At 36.2% G+C, this 17,508-nt stretch overlaps 1 protein-coding gene across 1 annotated transcript in view; it reads left to right on the top strand.

Annotated features, from left to right (window-relative positions):
* LOC5576344 overlaps positions 1-17,508 on the top strand; it is an 877,728-nt gene that overhangs the window by 438,817 nt on the left and 421,403 nt on the right.

The following is a 17,508-nucleotide window of genomic DNA, read 5'->3' as shown; positions in this document are numbered from 1 at the left end:
GTCTCACCAAAACAGGGATTCATCAGAGAGTACACCAACAGTTTTTCCAACTTTGCTCTTCAGCTTCGTCCTAAAATTTCTCTTCGATTTCCTTCAACAAATCACTCAGAAAATATCTCAAAAATTCTTCAATTACGGCTTAAAAAATTCGCACCAAAAATATCCAGAAGTTCCTGCAGAAACAATAAACGGTTCTTAAAGATGTAAATCTAAGGACTCCTTCTCCTCAAGGTTTTCAAAAGCAATTAAACAGGATTCAATTTTTGAGAATGTTTTGGTGATTTCTCAGAGAGTTCTCAGCAGAGGTATCTGCATTTTTTTTCATAGAAAATATTTCTTAAGGTTTCTCAAAAAATCATTTTGATGTAGATCCCCACTTTTCTTCAAAACTCTGTTGAAAATAATATTGTAAATTTTCTTCAAATATGTCTGCCAGAGGAAATAAAAAAAAAGACTTTCCTTTAAAGTTTTGGCGGAATACGTCCAGCTGTTCTTTCAATAACTCTTCCGAGGAAATACTTAAAAATGAACCGAACAATTTGTTCAGGGATTTCAGGGGAATTATTTTTTCTCCTGGAATGTCGCCTTAGGATTCTTCCGATAAATTCACTAGAGATTCAGCCTAGTATTTTCCAGAGATTTGTTTTCATTTAACAGCATTAGCAGGGGTTTTGAAAAAATCAACAAATTTACAACAGGATTTTGCAATTCATTCTTGAACTTATCAAAAAAATTCTCAATAAATTCCACCAGGTATTCTTTTAGGATCTAGAAATTACTCCATATTTTGTTTCGAATGCTAAACCCTGAGTTTTTTCATAAATAACATTCAGAAATCTACCAAATCTTCATTTTTGGTTAAAAAACTACTCATATCCAATTTATATAAGATTTCTAGATTAACACATACAAAAATGTTGCGGAATAACTTCTGAGGGAATTCGATGAATAATTTCAGCTTAAATTGAATTTAGAAAAATATACTGAATTCCTGTCGCAAAATTTAAGAATTTAGCATAGAATTTCTGGAACTGTAAGACGAAATTCCTGACGATAAACCGCAAAGAAAAGCTTAAATAGAATTTACGGAATCCAATACAAAAATTCTTGTTCATTGTTATTCGTCTTTTATAATAGACAATGATTGAAGTTAAAACGAACGAAATATCTACTGATATCTTCTATCTTCTATCTTCTATCTAAATATCTTCTGATGATAACATCTCAGTTTTTTTTTTTTGCATGAACAGCAGAGGGTCATGATACTATGGTGAACAGATTGATGTAGAATCCATTTTTTTTTCCAACTTGCAGAAATTCCAAACAATTTTTTTGAGGGCCTATTTTCAATTATTATGTTGTAACTGTAGAAGTTCAACGCAAAAATATCGGCAATATGTTATAAGAAAATTGCAAAAGATGTCTAAAATTTTTTGGCATTACTTTGGAAATTAGTTGAGCAATTCCTGATAGATTATCTAGAATAAGAATTCTGCCAGTTTTAACAACTCCTTGAATTTACCTTTTTCTGAAGATTCTGGAGAGTATTGTTTTTTTTTATAATAAAAAGATTTATGTACGAATTATCGTTCCAAAGAGCGAGTAGTGGCGCTTGAGCCTAGGCTATAATAAGAGCCAGAACACAAGGAGGAAATTCCGGTGTTCCAACCCCTGGAACATCGGATAACTATGGAGTGCAAATAACCATTCGCGAAAGAATTTGTAATTCAATTTTGGGAAAAAACTATTCGATAAAAATCTAGTAGAACTTTTAGCCAAATATCTCATTATAAAATTTGACAGGAGCAATGAATTTTTAGTGGAATTGCGAGGGAACCTTGAAAGTCTTGAAAGTGTCCCTGAATTCCTCCGGTTAGCTTCTAAAGAAGTTTAATGAGCTTTACTGGAAAATGCTCTGGAAGTCATGCTGGAGAAATTCCACGCTAGAAGCAATAGTGGAGGCTTCTAATTGACAAATTAAATTTTGTCGGACTTTTCAAGAGAGAAGAAAATTTTCGTCGTTTATTGTATTACGCTTCTTGCAATACTGATACAAAAACGTGAAATACTTATTAAAACAGGGCATGGAATGTGTCAAAATTGGTCACTTTTGCATGAAATATGTGAATTTCAAGGATTAAGGATAAATCCACTAATGATCTTCTAAGTTTTCTACCAAGAGTTTTGGGAGTAACTTCTCAATCATCTTCAAAGAATTTCGTCTGGAAACCTGCAGAATTTTTCTAGAACTTCACTCAAGATGTCGCAGTGACATAGAATAGAACGTAGATCTTGCATGGTTTCGGTATACAATCTCAACAAAAGATTTCGCCATGGTTTTACCAAGGATTATTTTTGGGAAATTTTAAATTGTGTTCACATCAACCGGGTGTTTAAATCTGTTCGAAACAAAAAAAAACTATACTTATTACTTACATGCAGTGAACCCTATGTACAATGTCAAAGAATCAAACTAATCGATGAACAGATAAGATAATAAAATGGTTCAAGAGATGAAAATACAGCAAGACCAGGATAGTCTAAGTAACAAAAAAATAAGAGTAAGATATAGAAAAGTTAAGATTATTAAAAACATAAAAAGGATATGGAGGGATTCCACGGAGGCATGCAAGTCGATTCTGATCGACCATTTCAAAAATATCTGAAACTTTGCACAGTTTTTCAGTTCCATCTAAATCGTCATTTTCCGATATCAAATCTTCAAGTTGAGTCACGACTAACTTTTCAAAAGGGTGTATGTGAAAATGGTTCAAAAATATTCAAAAAGCTGCACAGCAAAAACGGTTCGTTCATGGGTTACGTCAATCATCCCGAGAAAAAATACCGTGAAATCAACGAAGCTGTACGAACCTCTTCAAATTAGGACCTGAGGATGTGGAAAATACAGACTACGATGAGGTAATTATGAATATGAAGGAAAGGTTCTCGAATCTAGCCACGACAAGGAAAGAAAAATTATTGATTTTGTCGATGCTGCCAAGCTCGTGGTCTATTCAAGACGCCATTGATGAGTTCAAAACCAATAGAAATACAGCAAAAGAGGCAAAACAATTCAAAAATAACTGTCTTGCAACCAAAAATGCTAGGTCGAGTACTTCATTAACAGATGAGACAAAAGAAAAAATAATTCAATATTTTGAAGACGATGAAGTAAGTAGAGCTATGCCTGGCCAAAAAGATTATGTATCTGTAAAAAAAGATGGAAAGCGTCAAGCAATCCAAAAACGATTAATGATGACTACTTTGAAAGAAGCGTAGGGTAGGTGTACCAGTTATGGACATAGTGGTTCCCTATTTCGCCATACGTGATTACTTTAATGTCTCAAACTTTTGAAATTTTTTGTGTGTTGTAGAAGTTAGATTTAAGATATATCTTGACGATAAAATATTCAAAAAGATTTAAAATGTTAAAGTTGTTAAAATTTCACATATGGCCAAATAGGGAACCACTATGGCCATAACTGGTACACTTTCCCTATACACGCTTCAAGGAAATTAACGAAAATATTAAGGTAGGTTTTTCCTCATTTGCAAGCCTTCGTCCAAGGCAATGCAAGCTTCTATCCAATTCAGGAACACATAATGTTTGTGTGTGCACAACACACGAAAATATTAACCTAATCTTACATAGTTTGAAAAGAATCAATTTATCAAAGGATATTAAAATGTTAACTGGTAGTCTTTTGTGTGAAAATACAACATCAAATTGCTATCTACGATCTTGTTCGGATTGTCCAGATTCTTCATCATTGGAAAATACTTTATTCGCTGAGTTTGAAGAAAATTATATTGATCAGTTATCATTTGAGCAATGGGTGACCACGGATAGGTGTGACCTAGAAACTATTGGTAAACCTGTAGATGAGTTTGTGTCATTTTTTTGCTTGAAATTAGAAAGTTTAATTCCTCACAACTTTATTAAAACAGAGCAATCCCGCTTTTTAAAAAATATGAAAAATACATTACAAGATGGTGAATTTTTAGTCATTTGTGATTTTTCTGAAAACTATAGCTTTGTATTGCAAGATGAAGTGCAGTCCCATCACTGGAACGTACAACAAGCTACAATTCATCCATTCGTTATTTATTTCAATGGAAGTACGCAAATTGAACATTTTAGTTTTATTGTAATTTCCAAAGATTTAAGACACGACTCAGTATCTGTAAATTTGTTCATTGCCAAAATGATTAACTTTTTACGCGTTGATAAGGATAAAGAAATCAGAAAGATATATTTCATGTCTGATGGAGCAGCATCGCAGTACAAAAACCGTAAGAATTTTTCGAGCCTATGTCAATTTAAATCAAAGTACGGAATTGATGCAGAATGGCATTTCTTTGCTACGTCACATGGCAAAGGTCCTTGTGATGCTATTGGAGGAACCATAAAGCGCATGGCCACAAGAGCAAGTTTAGCCAAAGAACGTGAGCATCCAATTAAAACTGCAAAAGAACTATTTGATTGGGCGAATCGCAGAAAAGAAGAAGATTTAACAAAATTATCATTTTGTTTTACTACTACTGAAGAGTACGAATTAACGGCATCAGAGCTCAGCGAGCAATATAATAACGCGAAAACGATCCAAGGAACCCAAAAATTTCACTGTTTCATTCCATTGTCAGAAAATAAAATTAAAGCAAAACTATACTCGAACTGTACTGATAATGATGCAAAAGTGTTCGATATTGTAAAAAAATTGAATAACAATAAATAAATAAATAAGCATTAATAAAATGTTTTCATGATCTCATAACGCATACCCAAATCCAAAACTTTTAAAGTTTATATATAACATTTAGAAACTCATCGATCATACTCTAAAAAAAAATATCCTGGTAAAAAAAAAAATATTTTCGTGTAATCTGTTAATTCATTTTAATTTATACATGTATACATATACATATAATATTTATACATATAATATACATAATACTAATGAATACATGAAAACAACTTGTTTAATTCACGCAAGGCCCTTAACAATAAAATCAGCAACAAACTGCGGTTCCCGTAATAATTTACACCGAAAAAAAAAAATTGTTTCTACTAAATGTGAAAATTGTGGCATGTTTGAAATGTCATAACTTTTTTGTTTATTGGTTTACCATCACCAAATTTTTATGGTAGATAGCTAATATAATGGACCGTTGGTATTCCGATAGGGTTTTGAGATATTTGAGTTTTTGTGTCAAAAATTATGTTTTATGCAAAAAAAATTTTTTTTTACGGTGTGTATTTTTTTTTGGAATCTTTATTTAGTTGTCTAACTTTGTTTCTTTAGTTGTCTAACAACCTAACGAACCGTTTTTGCTGTGCAGCTTTTTGAATATTTTTGAACCATTTTTACATACACCCTTTTGAAAAGTTAGTCGTGACTCAAATTGAAGATTTGATATCGGAAAATGACGATTTAGATGGAACTGGAAAACTGTGCAAAGTTTCAGCTCAATAGAAAAAAATGAATTAAAAAATTTACCAAATTTTGGTGCTGTTGCTTGGAATCACTCTATGAAGAACAACTAAGAGGAAATAATAAAAAAGTGAATCAATAATATAAGTTAAGGAAAAAAAACAGGAACAGTCTACAAAAAATACGAAAAAACAAAGAGTTTGAAGAGAAGAGAAATAGACAATAAACAATAAACATGTAATTAAAATATTAATAGAACATACAAATAAGAGAGAAAAGTGAAAATTTGAAAGATTAATATTCATTTTGTCATATGTTATTTGCAGTGCTTCAGAAGAGTATGTACTAATATTTGGTCATCCAATTATTATGATTTTTTCGGCTTATATTTTCAACTTAGTTTTTTGATCTTAGGCAATGCTTACAGTTGATGAATCATATAATTGAAATTTATTTTTGAGGATAGGGTCAGTAGTGTTTGATCCTTTGCTCGCGTTGCTTGCTCCTGCGGGGGCGGGTGATGTGAGCAGGATCAATCGTGTTGCGCGTCGCTCGCGCGGCATGAATAAACAGTGGCGTTAAACGGGTTAGGCGTGAATGTATCATGGATCGCATCACCAATCGCTGGTGACTCCCAGATTTTTACCTTATCCCACTAACCCAATATCCTTTCCATGACAACTGTGGAGATGCAGAAGATTCGGTCTCTAGTAACAACGGTTGTCTAGCTAACATTCCTTCCCTTCCCCGATGACCGTAAGGACGTGGCCGGCGCCGTTATTGACTTTTAAAATTTGAGCTCTCGATTTGTGCACATTGAAGAATGGTTAGCTAATCCCAAGCCCCATTCATTGATTCCCTGTGCAACTTCGATTGCTCTAGTCAATCACGGAGTAGCAACTACGAATTGTACGGTCATATATGCTCATGTTCATCTTCTTCTTCTTTCTGGCGTTACGTCCCAACTGGGACAAAGCCTGCTTCTCAGATTAGTGTTCTTATGAGCACTTCCACAGTTATTAACTGAGAGCTTTCTTTGCCGATTGACCATTTTTGCATGTGTATATCGTGTGGCAGGTACGAAGATACTCTATGCCCTGGGAATCGAGAAAATTTCCTTTACGAAAAGATCCTCGACCAGCGGGATTCGAACCCACGACCCTCAGCATGGTCATGCTGAATAGCTGCGCGTTTACCGCTACGGCTATCTGGGCCCCATATGCTCATGTTCATGCTCATATAATTGATATTTATTTTTGACATTTCATCTTTTTTTTAAATTTCGACAAAAGTGCAATCAATCAACTGTTCCAACACATTTTCCCCGATTGCGCATTCAACGCTTTGCAAGTATTTATCTAACCTTGATTCCGATTAGTCGTCATGTTCTTCGTTTTTCTTTTTTTCTCGAAACAACTTTCCACTCAGTCATTGGACGCGAGCTACATTGCGATCAGTGGCGTCCCCACAGATGGACAGTGCGTTGTGCTCTAGATTCTATAGCTCCGTTCGAGATCAGCCGGGGCTAATTGAGTTACGAAACCCCTTTCCCCCACGAGCGTGATGCTTCTTTCTTCTTCCGCCGGGGCCGCCGCATTTAGTCGCAAGCCCGATTGAATAATGGAGTAAAATTAGATTTTACTCGCTCGTGTCTATTCCATGATTGATGGACCGAAAAATTTCCCGTATTTCGGTAAATCGTGATTTTGCTTGAATCTGTAAGGTCTTGTTTGACCTTTGAAACAGCTGCTTTGTCCGTCCCAAGCGAGCCCTCGTTGTAACTGCTGCGTCCGTATGGGGGCTTCTTCCGCATTCAATGAGGTTCGATAAGATGAAAAATTTCTCAAAGGCCGAGGCCGTCTCAGTTGCAGCATTCATCACCAAGAAGCGGGAACCGGGTTCGAAATGTATGCGTATGTGCATCACGACGATCACCTCTCCGTGCCCCGAAACCTAACCAACATCCACAGTAAGTGCAGGGCTGGTAGCAGGTCTCTTTCTAGAAAATTGATCACTAATTTAATACAAGTCCGTAAGAAGTCTATATTTTCAATGAAAAGTCATTGAGACAATCTTCGAGCAAAATTATATACACGGTGATTTCTATAGCTAAGCTGCATGTTTGGGCAAAAACGTAGGGCCCGTTTTGAAGTTACGCTTTTTTGAATGTGTAAGTCCACTAATTCAAAGGAAATCCGAGATATTTAAACGAGTTTTCATTGGCCGTGATTATCGGAATAGATATAATATTAAAATTTGAATCAAAGTTGGTTTATATAGTTATTTGTAACTTCTGGGAGGAGTTTTGAATGAGAAGATAGACAAAATTTGGTGTTACGTCCTTTTGGAAGCGTAACCATTGAAAACACTAATTTACAATAGATTAATAAGGCATTCTTTTAAGCAGGCATTTCGTTAAGCATGTTCAAATGTTTTCAATGACACATTGCACTTATATGTCGCCAAAGCCTTTCACAATTGATTATTTTTTCGAAGGCTCAAGCGCTATAAAGCATTACGGAGCAATTTTCATGTCATTATTATTATTCATAATTTATTGTTATGGCCCAACTAGTTACTTTGAACCTTCTTTGGCTGATTGATTAGCGTTCGTGGCTACAAAGAAAAGCCATTCTGGAGGGAGTTCTGTTTGATCTTTCTACCTTAACACTTGCTTTTGCCGGGGCGAGCGACGAGGGCAGGATCAAACATGTCGCGCGTTGGTCTAGTAAGTGAAAAAGTGGCGTGATCGGTGCGTTCGGTTGGAGTAACTGAAAAAGTGCCGCGATCGGTTAGGTCCCGCCGAGCCGAGCAAACGAGTGAAGCCGAAAGTGGATTGTGGCTGCTCAGTCAAGGATAACGGATCAATTGGTGAGCTCGTTTCATGCTACTATTTCTAATCTATAAAATATGTATGACACATTCAATCGTTACAATGGTGGGATGTAAATATGATTTTTCAACAAACTATGGATGGTTCGTCACTGTGAGTGTCGACACAAACTCTGATTCATGATTTATTTATGTTTAACATTTTTTTTTTTCAGAACACCTCTTATATACCTTTATTTTTGTAATTAAAAAAAACTTTGAATGGTTCGACACTACAAGTGTAGACTTGCGAAAGGTTAACTTTATTCAACAAACTTTGGATGGTTCGCCACTGTAAGTGTCGGCATAAGAATAAGAGTGTTCTATGATGTCCCAACCAATCGAGTTTTTTGTTTCTTTTCAAATGAGTAAAATATAATAACACATGCTTTCGTCCTGACAGCTGTAGGAATGTTACATTTAGGTATTTGTTCAGCAAACTTTGAATGGTTCGTCACCTCAAGTGTCGGCATAATTTTCCTCTACATAGAAATTGTTCATATCAAATGAAAATATTATATTTACGTATAAGCATGTATATATCTCACAAATCATTGTTTATCATGGTCTAATCGCTTATCAAAGTGAATCCTATGACCCAACGATCCTCCCCATTAACAAACATCCCTCCCAGTAACCTTTGTGGAGATGCAGAGACAAACACGGTCTCCAAAAAGCAAAGGTTACACACTAACATTCCTTCCCCCAATCCCACCTGACTGCAAGGACGTGGCCGGCGCCGTTATTGACCCTGTATTAATAGAGGCACTGAATTATGCACACTGAAGAAGATTATGGCCAATCCCAGCCGAACTTCTAGTTGATTCTTTGTGCATTTTCACTGACTTCGGTCAATCACGGAATAGCAACCATTGATATGTGTAGTCAGTCTAAGCTAAGCTAAGCTAGACAAAGAAAAGCCATTCTGGAGGGTATTGGGTTCAATTCCCGATCGGTTCAAGATCTTTTCGTAATGGAAATTTCCTTGACTTACCTGGGCGTAGAGTATGTTCGTACCTGTTAGACGATATACGATGCGAAAATGGAAACTTTGGCAAAGAAAGCTATTAGTTAATAATTGTGGAAGTGCTAAGTAGAGAAGCAGGCTCTGTCTCAGGTGGGACGAAATGCCAATAAGAAGAAGCAGAAGCTACCGGCTATTGCGTACTGCCTCAGAACATAATCTTCAATTGCTAAGTAATGCACAATTGGCATAACTATAGAACTTTAGACCACTGTCAATACTGTTTTGATCATTTGTAGCATACATTACTACATTTATATTTTTCAAACATCTACAATTTTACCTTTGGGTTTCTCGATCTTTCCGATAACACAAACAAGTAAGAGCTCTGTATAAATACAATAGTTAAAGAATAGTATAAATCAATCAATCCATTCTCTTGCTAACTCGTGAAGAGAAACCCTCAGTACTTGAAATATGTTTGAGAAATGTAAGAAACATTCGTTAATATTTGGTTTCAAAGAATTTAAAATCATAACACTTTCAGAGCTTTATGTTACATGTCTCCCTTGAAAATCAAACTCTACACACTATTACACTGAATGCTATTGTCCCGAGTATATAATTACCTTGTATGACATTGTTCCGTGATAATGGAATTCGAAGTAGTGCTATTCTAGAAACTGGAACTTTCGGAGATGGTTCCCGGGTATTCGGGGTAATGGAATTCAAAGTCAAGGGGTATTATTTTGAAAAGATTTATAAAATATGGTTAAAACAGAGTTGTTCATGGATTCTACGTAAATTCCAGTTTTGATTACCGGAAAATCGTAAATTGTTCTATGGCCCTGTTGGTAATCTGCTGGTCTATCTACCAGAATATGGTTTCAATCCTACACAAACTGAAGATTTTCACCAAGCTAGTCAAAATATTCTGCTACTGGTTGCATGATGAAACTAGCTCCATAATGCCTTAAAACACTTGAGCCTATGGAAAATCAGTTGATTGTGAAATTTTTTGGCGGCATATAAGTGCAATGTGCAATCGAAATCATATGAATATGCTCAAAGGTATAAGAATACCTAATCAATCTATTGGAAATAAGTGTTTTCAATGGTTACGCTTCCAAAAGGACGTAACACCAAATTTCGTCTATCTTTTCATTCAAAACTCCTCCCAGAAATTACAAATAACTATATAAACCAACTTTGATTCAAATTTCAATATTATATCTATTAGGATAGTCACGGCCAATGAAAACTCGTTTAAATATCTTAGATTTCCTTTGAATTAGTGGATTTAAACATTCAAAAGGGCGTAACTCCAAAATGGGCCCAACGATTTTTTTTTGATTTTGCCCAGACATGCAGCTTAGCTATAGAAATCGACTGGTGAGCACAGATTTGATGGAGATTTTTTTCTGATAATAACGGTCATGGGAGCACCGTGATATAGGCTCTGAAGAAACCTTCAGCGATTCCATTACACGTTCTTCAGCAATTTCTTCTAAGATTTTTTAAGTTAGAACTTAAGTAATTGTTCGAATGATTTCTTCAAAGGTTTCTACTGGAATACTTTTCAGAATTCGTTCAGAATTTCTTCTAGTATTTCTCCATAAATTTTTGTAGGAACTCTACCAGAAATTCTTCTAACGATTCTTTCAATACTAACAATAATACTAAGAATAATTCCTTCAGAATAGATTCCTAAAGCCCTACCCTAATTTTAGCACCTAATGCTTAAGTTTAGGTTAGATACACATGTTTACTCAATTTTTAAATGTATTTTGTTGGTATAGGTCAAACAAACATTTTTTCCCTTTTTCAGATTTTATCACAGCCCTTGGTTTGAACTCAAATTTTTGGTGTATTTTGATTTCCGTGTTCTTTCCGAAATGTCAGGTAGGAACAACCCCAGTGTTAAAAAGTAAAACCCTTGTGACAATCGTCAGATTCAACGATTCAGAGATCGTTTGTTCGATTCCGGGCGCAATTTGTTTTCATATTTTTGTTTTCCAAAAAAGGCTCATAATCTGTTGACGACACGATTCATATTTTCAGTAGGCTTAGAGCTCCCGAACGAAGATTCAACCATAAAAAAGGAAGCTTAGTTGTCGATCATGACGCCGAGCCTATGTGACAGATCATTGCGGCAAATGGTCGTCCAACGCTGTAGCGGTCGAGTAACGATGACGATTCTTTTCTTTAGTTTCGTCCACGACTCTTTCCATTTTACGGTGATGATTGTCTGCTCTGCTCTTGTGGCGTTTTTGTCGGCAAAGTTAAGGTAAATATTATCAAAACGTTCAAATTCCTTAATCCATTTAAAAAATAATAAATTTAGATATTATATAGCCGTTATTTGAGCAAAAAAAATAGTCGAAATAATAGCTAGAACACGCTCTATCAAAAATAAGATTCAATCAAAAATTTTAGGACCCTATTCGCTTCACGAAATGCTTGAGTACTCCTCCCCTACATCCTACAGGAATTTTCGCATGGATCATTCTGAAAATTTAATCAAGCACTAGGCTTTTATTTTCTCCAGATATTTTCCACTAATTCTTCCACTAAATTATCCAGCTGTTGTTTCAAGAAATCTTCCAAAAATCATGCAGGAGCTAATTCAGGAAAAAAAACACAAAGGTTTATCCCAGAAACCTCACCAGAATACCTGCTGGAATTTATACGCCGATTTTTTCAATAATTCCTCAGTTTTCTTAAGAATTCATTCATGGTTGCTTTGAAGAATTGTTTCAAAAATTTGACAAGAGTTTACTCGTGAAGTCATTTTAAAAAATATCTTAGAATTCCTCCAACATTCAATCTAGAGACTCTTCCAGAATTTTTCTGGAGTAGTTTCTTAAGTTACATTACCATGAATTTCCACGTTTCATATAAGTTTTCACACCACATGCAACCTTTCGAATATACCGTGTCTTAAGGAATTGAAAAATTAGTTCTCAATTGATTTCGAAGCACGATTTAAGCAAGCGAAGCATAACATCGTATTTGTATCAGTCCATGATCAGCAGTGTTTCGCAAGTTGTAACAAGCTTTATAAATAGCTCTAGCGAAGGAGAGTCGCAAAGAGAGAGAGCAATGATAAAACCCATTTTTCTCGCTTATTTACCACCGGTGGTTGGTGTGTTACTCTACTGACATCATAAACCATCCCCGAACATCTGATAGCAATATTGTCTCCAAGGGACTGTCAGATTGTGATATTATCGTAGTCAGCATCAAAACTGCGTAACACTGTGCTTTGAGGCTGGCTGTCAGCTTGGGCCTTTAGCTTGAGCCTTCTAATGCTGGCTACGGCAACATCGTGTTGGTTGGTATAGTGCTGCCAGTCCCTTGATTGTCTCCCAGGTTTAGGGCTTGTTTGGATGGGGTTTATTGTGCGATAACAGTGCTCGATAAAATCAGTGCTGTATCAGTAGACGTTAAACAGACTTTCATGTGTAGCGTATCATGATTGTTAAACAACGAATGATTCCGTTGAGCAAACGATCGATAGTTTGAAGTAACGAATCGAAGTAACGATAGAGGAAAACAAACACGTAACATTTTGTAACAAATAGTTAATAAAGTTGCTGCATCGTGAGATTGTGTCATGTACAAATATTCCGTATGATGAATGAAAATAGAATGATATTGACGAAATCATGTTCTACGAAAATAAATACGAACATTTGTTTTCAGTGTAGTCGAGAATTGTCAAAAGGTACACGGAGAAAATAAAGTGCTTATAAGAGTTAATTCCACTCAATTCGAGAGGTTCGAGCATAAACCAATTTGCATCAATGCGAACATACTGGCTAAGCCATTGCACTCAGCTAGCAGATAAAATTACGTACTGTGCCATTTTGAGGTTGCCATCAAATTTGAGGTAACGCACTGAGGTTCGCTTCTAGAAGAAACGAATGAAATGGAGAGAAAAATAAATAAAAATTGAGTTAAAAATACTCAAATATGGTTTTCTATTGGGAAGTAATTGAAAATGTTAATTACTTTAAATCAGGACATTGCATAGCAAATAGAATGAATATAAATTATGTGTCATGTGAATAAATAACTGTGTGTTTTTTATAAGATAGATTTTACTAGCATTTCTTCCAGGAATGACTCCCAGATTTCTCCAGTCATCTCGCAAGTATTCCTCCAAGTATCCGATAGAAAATGTCTAGGAATTCTTGAATAGATTTTTCAATGATTTGTTTTTAGTTTTTCCTACAGGTTAATTGCATTCTTCAATAAGTTCTTCCAGAAACTTCTCAATGCATTCCTAAAATTGATAGTTTTAAAGACAAACTACATGAGTTTAAACTATGCTGACATTGATGCAGATAACTACTTCAAAGATTTCTATTTTTCTGGTTCCACTAAATATTTTTCAAAGAATCCAACAAGTGATACATTCAATTTCCCAGCAACTGTCTTCAAAAATTTTAAATTTCTTAAAAAGCACACCCAAATTTCTTTTAATAATTGATTCAGGTATACAGTCATTGCAATGTATTTTCAGGAATCAATTTGAGATTTTTCTAAAGCAATAATTCATCTTTCATTTAACTTTTTCCTTGAGAAAAAAATTTATCAAGGATTCCATCAAAAGTTTTTTCAGAAATATCTCTGGGAAATAGTCTGAAAATCCTTTCATTATCACACCTTGTCCAGCTACTCGCAAGTAAATAATCGCGAGCTTTCTGCTATTCCATTTCATATATTTTCCCGAGCAGGCGGGTGCGATGTTCTTAGGCACAGGTGAACACTCGCGATGTGAACATTTTCATCACTGGGCATGAGATCTCTACTGGGCTTGAGATCTCAGTCGCTACCATCCCTGTCAGTACTTATTCATGTTCATGAATAGAGAGATTAAGAAAAGCTTTACCGAACGAGTAAAAAACGTATATCAGGGAATTCTATTGAAGCAAACGGCCCCGTCAGAGGTCATCTCGTGTGTGACTTTGGCGACGACGACGACGACCGGTGGCCAAGGTGCGCATAGCTTACAGTACGGTGGAAAGTGCTTGCAATACAAGGTTATAATGGGCTATACAGCGAACGATCACGACACGGGTGAAGCTTTCTTCTTCAATTCAGGGTCTTTCTTGGCCCCGGTGGTGGTCGACACAGCTCAAGTGTTTTCACCTACATATGTGGGCAAATATGTCGATCTCGGGGAAGAAAGCCGAGGGGTTTTGAAAAGGGGAAAAGAAAAGGGGTTTTGAGCACAGATGTTAGTTTTGCTGGGATGAAAGTAAGAAAAGTCTTTCGAGGTTAGTTCGAGTTAGTAACAAAAATCATAACGCCGATTTTGAATTTTTTATAGAGATTTTGCAAAATTTAACCTCAAATTTATTTGTCCATTCCATTATGAATCCTGTTGTGGATTCCGTTCGGAATCCTGTTCTGGTTTCCATTGGGAATCCTATTCTTTATTCCGTTCAGAATCCTGTTCTGGATTTCGTTCGGAATCTAGTCCTGGATTCCTGGAATATTGTTCTGGATTCCGTTCAAAATCCTGTTCTGGATTCCGTTAAAAACCCTGTTCTGAATTTCATTTGGAATCTTGTTCTGGATTCCGTTCGGAATCCTGTTCTGGATTTCGTTCGGAATCTAGTCCTGGATTTTTTTCGGGATCTAGTCCTGGATTCCTGGAATATTGTTCTGGATTCCGTTAAAAACCCTGTTCTGGATTCCGTTTGAAATCTTGTTCTGGATTCCAATCGGAATCCTGTTCTGGATCCGTTTGAAATCCTGTTCTGGATTCCGTTCGGAATCCTGTTCTGAATTTCGTTTGGAATCTTGTCCTGGATTCCTGGAATATTGTTCTGGATTCCGTTCAAAATCCTGTTCTGGAATCCGTTAAAAACCCTGTTCTGGATTTCGTTTGGAATCTTGTTTTAGATTCCGTTCGGAATCCTGATCTGGATTTCGTTCGGAATCTAGTCCTGGATTTTTTTCGGGATCTAGTCCTGGATTCCTGGAATATTGTTCTGGATTCCGTTAAAAACCCTGTTCTGGATTCCGTTTGAAATCTTGTTCTGGATTCCAATCGGAATCCTGTTCTGGATCCGTTTGAAATCCAGTTCTGGATTCCGTTCGGAATCCCTTTCTAGATTCCGTTCGAAATCCGTTCGGATTCCGTTCGAAATCCTGTTCTGGATTCCGTTCGAAATCCTGTTCTGGATTCCTGTCGTATGAAATCTTTTTTGGATTCCAGTCGAAATATTGTTCTGGATTCCATTTGGAATTCCGTTCTGGATTTCGCTCAGAATTGTGTTCTGGATTTTGTTCGGAATCCTATTCTGGATTCCGTTCAGAGTCCACTATGGAACTCCGTTCGGTATCTTGTTCTTGATTTTGTTCAAAATTTAATTCTTCATCCTATACCTATATATCATCCTTGATGGTAATGGTGAACAGTGTAGTTTGTTTCTGCAGTGCAGTGATAAATAAATTAAATTACGTGTGAAATAGTGGACTTGCCGCGGAACAACGATTTCTATCGCGAGCAACATTGTATTTTGAAACAGGATAAGTAGGAGGCAAATTGTCTCTAACGCTTGTCCTCGTTTAATTTTGCATTTAATTTTGCCCCAGCAGCTGCTGGAGGCTGGTAACTTTTTTGTACACTGTATTGTTTCATCTGTGTTAAGTGTTGCATGCATGTTTCGTTTGGTGGAAGTGTATAGGTGCTAAGCAAAATGACTGAGTGCAAGCAATGTGGGGCCCCGGTATTAATTTCTGAAATACCGACCTCATGTACAGGTTGTTTGAGTGTGTACCATTACAAGTGCACACCACTGACGAAAGCTGTTGCTAAGCTTGTCAGTGAGAACGAAAATCTGCTATTTAAATGTAGTGATTGTTTATCAAGCCAGTGTTGTGGCGAGCAGAATTTAACGCTCCCGACCGTACGAATGTTCGAAGAAGAGATGAAGAAGATTTCTTCTATTTCGGATTCGTTCAGTGGCGTTCGGGAGCAAATTGCTGCTCAGATAAACGACGCGTTAAAAACCGGGATGGAGGAATTGGTGAGAAGTCTAAATAGTACCATGGATAAAGCAATTTTTGAAATGTCAAAATCTGTGAGCAAAGAGTTGGAAAGTATGAAATGTTCATTTTTTGAATTTAACTCGAATAATAATTTAGTTGCAATGAATGATAAGCACGGTACATCAAGTACGGCATCGGAGCCGAGCCTGCTTCCCAGAGGCAAGAAACGTAAGGTTCAGGAAGACGTTTGCGCTATGTCGGATGATGTTTTTGTTCAAAGTATTAGTTTCGCGGATGTTGTCAAGAGTAATGCTGGGATTAAAATTAGGAATAAGAGTACAAAAAAGAAAAGCACTGCGAATGATGTAATGCAAGTGACTCGTAAGGCTCGTCCGGTCATTGTGATCAAGCCAAAAGAGTCCAACCAGAGTAGCGAGGATACTCGCAAAATTTTGATTAACAAATTGGATCCGAAAAAACACAAAATAAGTAACTTGAGACACGGGAAAGATGGCTCTATTATTGCTGAGTGTGCAACAGGATACAATGTTAATGTTGTGAAAGATGGCATTCAAAGCGATTTGGGTGAAAACTACAACGCTGTTGTTCCCTCATCGGTGCCAAGACTTTTAGTGAAGGGCATGAGCGATCAGTTTTCCTCCGATGAATTCATTCGGATTTTAAAAGATCAGAATGAAGACATCGCGATAAATGAAGTCATAGTAATAAGGATGTATGAAAATCCACATTTCAAGTACAAAAAGTACAATGTTGTTATTGAAGTTGATAAAGAGACGCATAGTTGTTTGTTAACGGCGCAACAAGTGTATGTTAAATTTGATCGGTGTCGTGTTGTTCCAGAGATTAGTGTTTTGAGATGTTTCAAATGTGGAGAATTCGGGCACATGAGCATGAATTGTAAAAATTGCGATGCATGCTGTAGGTGCAGTGGAAGTCACAAGACATCCGAATGTACGTCAACTGTTTTGAAATGTATCAATTGTATAAAAATGAATAAAGAACGTAAAATGAACTTGGACGTCAACCACGGAGCATTCAGTTATGAATGTGAAGTCTTTAAGAATTTGTATCAAAGAAAAAAGAGCAGCCTACATTTCAATGAATAGCAACCAAGTTCCAGTAGTAATGTGAATCAGTTCGATATCTTGTATTTAAATATAGCCGGTTTATCTACAAACTACGTTGAATTACGTCAGATTGTAGAAGAAAAAC

This window comes from Aedes aegypti, chromosome 1 (assembly GCF_002204515.2).
Source record: "Aedes aegypti strain LVP_AGWG chromosome 1, AaegL5.0 Primary Assembly, whole genome shotgun sequence".
Classification (NCBI taxonomy): Eukaryota; Metazoa; Arthropoda; class Insecta; order Diptera; family Culicidae; genus Aedes; species Aedes aegypti.
The sequence above is the reverse complement of the archived record's forward strand: the minus strand, read 5'-3'. Positions and strand labels throughout refer to the sequence as shown.